Genomic DNA, 5,725 nt, shown 5'->3' with positions numbered 1-5,725 from the left:
TTATTACTAAATTTAAAAAAAAAATAACGAAATATTTTAAAATCTAATAAAAGCTTCTTAATCAAAATTGTAATTTCGGGGTTTCATTTCGAAGTTGGAACTTATCAATTACATGAATTCTTGTCTTTTGAAAAGTTATTTAAAAAAATAAAAACCTGCTAATCTTCTTCCACTTTTCTTGCTAACATTTGTTTTATATTTTCAGTATCATTCTCAGTCTCTCAGGTTGCATTCATATAGTTAATAAAAAAAAGGATGTGTGTGTTTTAATGCTTATTCACAATTTATGAATAATAAATTATCTATTGCGTATAGGTCGGATACCAGACAGCAGTCACATGTGTACTACGATATTCTGAGTTATGAGCAATCCCAGTGCCGACACCCGTATTTTCGAAAGGCAAGAAAGGAGGAAAATAATAAAATCCAGTGCCTGTCAATTATGATACAAAATTAGTAAAAGAAAACAATTTATTATAACCAATAACTAAAGACTTTGCAGGGCTTCGTCAGGGCTGTCTGATAGTGAGGAACAAGGGTGCTGAATCAGACAGCCCTAACGAAGTCATGCAAAGTGGAGCGAAATGTTGATTACCAATAAACAGTTTTCATTTATTATTTTGATACCTTTATTGACCGCCACCCGGACTATCTTCCTACAATCTACTTCATACGGTCAACTATCTTCCTACAATCTACTTCATACGGTCAACTATCTTCCTACAATCTACTTCATACGGTCAACTATCTTCTTCCAATAATAAATATGTTATGAATATTGTATAACCTATTGTCAAATGTGTGAAAATCTATGAGATTTCCAATTTTTCTAGTTTTTGAATTTGTTGAAAATTGAGTTCTAGCTTTCTCTGAGATAAATCATAAGATCAAAAACTATTAAGAGACTTATCATATTTTGAGTTAAAGAGTTCGGACCATACGTACCCTCCCTGCAGCCAGAGGGTTGGAGGAGAGTGGTGGGGGTTGGATGACTCAGGCTGGAACTGAAGCTAGCGGTTCAGCAGTCTCCGTCCAGTAGCCGTTTGTGGTGTAGTTCTCGCTTGTGATCTATCTTTTATCGTACTCTCGTTAAAGCTTCTTCATATTTATATTATAGGTATGTAAGGATACTTAATATTTTTATTAATTATTAATATTGAAACAGCAATTGAAGAATTCCAATATCACAGGAAACGAATTAAAAATTAAGTCCTCATCGTTATACTTATATAGATGATACATAGAAATTGAAATTTGTTTTTCTTTATGTTCTATTTTAATGTGTATGTCTATACATATTTGATAGCCCTGTTAGAGTTAGTTAAATATATTGAATTTAAAATTTGATTTTTACTTACTGTATTTAGATACGCTATTTTGAAAAATTGAATGAATGGAAGGATGAATACCAATATGATAATGTAAAAGAATACTATAATAATAATAATAATAATAATGAAAACTAATTAATGAAGAGTATAACTAAACTAAAAAATGTTTTTTTTGCTAGTTTTTTCTGATTTGCTACAAATCAGTTAGGTTTCCATTTTTTGGTCCCCTGAATTTAACCCCATAAAGTTATTCTTAAAACACGTTATTCGCGAATCCCTATTTCGGTGCACAACTTCTTCTACCTAACTAAAGAACGCTTTCCGACGAAATAATAAGGAATTTGTCGGGTTAACAGACGTGAAGAATGCAAAACAATGTGTACTAATTTATTTCAATGTAGGTATAAACAATCACAGGAGAATATGTCGTAAAAATAACTTAACAAAATCAGCACGTAATTTTCGGATGTATTCTTATCAACATAAAGAATATGTCTCAGTGTTCCACTTTTTTTTTTTAAACTAATTAGTTCCCTTAATTATCAGATCAGTACTAAGAGTTACATTTATTGTATTTTATGTTTGTTTTATCTTACATTGATATGAAATAAAAAAGTACAACTTATACTGGGAACATGTTTTTTCTATCATTTGGCTGAAAATTGGCCTGAAACATTTCTTTTTTTTTTTTTTTTAATAAAAAACTAAGGAACTGTATTTGGTGAAAATTTCGGAGACGATTTTTACTAAAAAAATAAGTAATAAAATTGGTACGATACTTGAAAAAAAGTTTTTACTTTATTAAATAAATTTTATTTATTTAATAAAAACAACCAGATAATAATTGTCATAATTTCTATTCATAAATCAAGCTCAAATAACGCTGAGGACCAGATTATACGTAAAAAAGTATTGTTACTATTTATGCTTTAGATATATATTTTTTAATGAAACTAACGGACAGGCGTAATTTTAAAAAATCATAAAAATCTCCAAAAACCATTTTTTTAAATTCAATAACAATTAAATTGAATTTAATAAAAAATCGTGTTTATTTCTAAATATAAAGGAAAATCGAAGTTGTAATTTATTGAAACAACAACTTGCAAAACGTTACATTTAAAAAAATCTAATTGCACCATAATATACTGATCAATATATTTTTATATATTCCACAAAACGAAGTCCTCCCTTTTTCAAATTAATTGTTAGTATCAGTATCTAGTGATATGGTAAGGGTACAGATTTTGTGAGTAATGCATCTTTATCTTGTGCTGTATTATTGTTCCATTTATATATTAGTTATGTATTACACCTATAACAAATGTCTTATCACGGACATGGATTCCTATTGTTGACATACTGACCGAGGAACAAGCTGACTGACCTCTACAATTGATCATAGTGCGATGACTCCAGCCTTCTCAAATAGACCGTTTCATGTTTACGATACTCATGAAAATTGCATTAAAACTTCACTTTACATGAGATCATAAACAGAGATATATTTTAACTAGTTGATAAAAAAAAGTTTAAATAGTTCCTTTTGAACAGCTGCCTTCGAAACAGTAAATATTTATTAGGCGTTACCTTGTTTTAGAATTCCTGAAAATAGCTTTGATTTTAGATTTACTGGAATCTACATATAAGAGCTTTTGACTCAATAACCATTATTCCAGAAACTGATTATTTTAACTATAATATAATTAAAACTATAATATAATTGGTATTTTAGTTTATTTATCTTAATACTTTATATAATTTATTCAAATTCTTGAGATTGGTATTTATCTATTAAATAGAACAAATGGTATCCTTATTAAGCCTCAATATTCTTTATTATATCAATAGTCCAACGTTTCAGCCAATTCGGCAATCCTCAAGGACAATCTTAAATATAAATTCACACATCACATCAAACATTTTTTTTTTTAATATTTATTTATTGCCATTTACAACTGTACATTATAATACATTTAGTAAATCTGATCTAAGTTAAATTGGAGTGTTACAGGCATGTAGAGAAACTACCCATTGGTAGCACACTAATGACATTTTACATTAGCTGGTCTCGTGGCCATCTTCTTTTCAGGCGTCTCGGAGGATTGTCAGGAATGGAAGAGGATGCAAGATTAGAAAGTAGGGGGTTTGAGTGGTTATAGAGTTTATAATTGAAGGAGTGATATCTGGTTCGGGCATCAAAATTTTAAAAAAAAATGTTTTACATGCTATTTTGGCCAGGTCATAAAATTTAGTTGGTTTATATAATAGTGGATAATGTAGTTTTAATCTAAAATTAAAGTTTTAAAAATTAATAGTTATAAAAAAATATGGTGATTTTGACTTGAATTTGATGACCTGGGCAAAATTGAGGAGGCCGAATTGGGCGAAACGTTGGACTATTGATATAATAAAGAATATTGAGACTTAATAATTTGATTTATTTAACTTAATACTCTATTTATTAAATTAGTTATTTAATACATTTTCAGTCATAGATAACATCTAAAATATTAATTATAGCATTTTGCAAATGCGCATATGCCATGCTTTTTTACTACCATAGGTGCCTATAAAGCTTAGTATTCGTGCAGAAAATAGGATAGAATCAAAAATTTTCTTTCGCATTTATGTTTTAATCCGGGATCCATTTTGGCTCTGTGTCAGACTGTAATCAAAATCGTGTTCCAGCAAAATCGATCGGACCATTTATCCGATTTATTTTTAATTTTCAGGTATTTTACCAGTGGGTCCTCTACTTTCTCTTTCACATGCACTAAAGTATTTTTCTCCGAATACCTGTACCTCGAAAAGGATTTGAAGATTAGTAGGAAAATAGTTTATTATTTTTATCAAATTCTATTCTCTAAAATTACTTTACCATGCGCAAAAATAGTTTTCTTGATACGCATGTTTCTAACAGGGATCTTCCAATAGATTTTGTTTTCAAACAACAAATCAAATTTATCAAAAAATAAAAATAGTAAATCGTATTCTTAAATTTTTTATATATAATTTGTCTAGAATTAGACATATTTCTATTATTTAGAACTGTACAAAAATATATACAAGTAAATTTTCTGTTAGTGATAAAATGATCTGATACAAGTGGAGAATCTACCAATTGATAAAACTGCAGTATTATTAAATCTTAAAACTTAGAAGTGTTACCCAGTTGAAAAGGTGAAGTCTGACCTATACACATTGCAGACATTCTTTAGTACATAAACAAAAGAATATTAAATAAAAAAGAAAATTTATTAATACCATAATTCGTTTTTGAAATTCCAGTCTTCAATCAGTGATCCATAATCGTGAATGTTTAGATAAAAATTATATTAAGTAAATTTAATCAAACTTACATAAGCAAATAATAAATTTGTTCCTATTTTTACAATCACAAGAAAGTTATAATTCCATACTAATCCGCAGGAATTGGAGATTTTTGAGTTAACACTGTTTTCTGGACAGCTTCAGCTCCAGGAATGGAGGCATATGTTGAATGTGTAGATTTTTTAAGTAGGAACAAAGATTTTTTTTTACGTTATTTATATATCTGCTTTTTAAAGAAAAGTAAACTCATCGCCAGGCGCAAAAACCGACGAGTACCTGTCCAACATAAATGGTGAAGAAGCTATACTGACCTGTGAACTTTGGCAAATTCAAGTTGGCGTTTGTCGAAACTTGCAAAACTCTTGGCACGGGAGTACGCGTTCCACACTTTGTTACTAATGACTCGATGAATTAGGAAGATGTCTTTCAACCAAAACATTTTAGTACAAGAGCCGAGAAGAAAAAAAGGCAGTTATCTCACCCCAATTTTTTATTACTTTAATGAAAACTATGTATAATTACTAGCCAAAACTGATGAGTCTGCCAAGTATGGTAAAGGGGAATAAAAAATAGCGGCTGTTTCAAAACCTTAAAAAAGGAATAATTTTTCATTCGGAGCTCGATATCGTAACAACTACCAACAACACTATTAAATCTAAAAGAACATTATTTAAAGGAGAGTAAATTTGCTGAAACATTAGCCTTAATAGAGCTATTTACGTCCAATAGTTCTCGAGATATAGCCTTTTAAGAAGCAACATGTCATAAAATGTACTGAAATATCAGTAGTTAATTTATTTTGAGAAATCTATATCTCAGGAACTATGTGACGTACAGATGTCTATTAGTAATCAAATTAAATCTAGTTTAATGGACTATAATGAAGTTTATGACCTTTACCTTCGTAGGAATTGTAGTTTTCATGATATTTGCTAAAATAAATTGATTTGCAGTTGTTCGGACAATAAGTTTGATTTATGAAAAACTTTTTCAGTCTGTCTGCATTCAAATTAAAGCTAGTTAAACTTACTATAAAATAGTTAATAATGTTTATCTTTGTA

General features: G+C 29.1%; 1 protein-coding gene across 2 annotated transcripts in view; it reads left to right on the top strand.

Moving 5' to 3' along the window:
• Nucleotides 1-1,021: 1,021 nt before the first annotated feature.
• The window catches only part of LOC106677698 (sodium/calcium exchanger 1), a 65,761-nt gene continuing 61,057 nt past the window's right edge, over nt 1,022-5,725 (top strand). For both annotated transcript variants that reach the window (XM_067049479.1, XM_014415776.3), the window contains exon 1: nt 1,022-1,117. The gene's annotated coding sequence lies outside the window, so the exon portion shown is untranslated. The remainder of the gene's footprint in view (nt 1,118-5,725) is intronic.

This window comes from Halyomorpha halys, unplaced genomic scaffold, assembly GCF_000696795.3.
Source record: "Halyomorpha halys isolate HHAL.00 unplaced genomic scaffold, Hhal_1.1 Scaffold106.1, whole genome shotgun sequence".
Classification (NCBI taxonomy): Eukaryota; Metazoa; Arthropoda; class Insecta; order Hemiptera; family Pentatomidae; genus Halyomorpha; species Halyomorpha halys.
The sequence above is the reverse complement of the archived record's forward strand: the minus strand, read 5'-3'. Positions and strand labels throughout refer to the sequence as shown.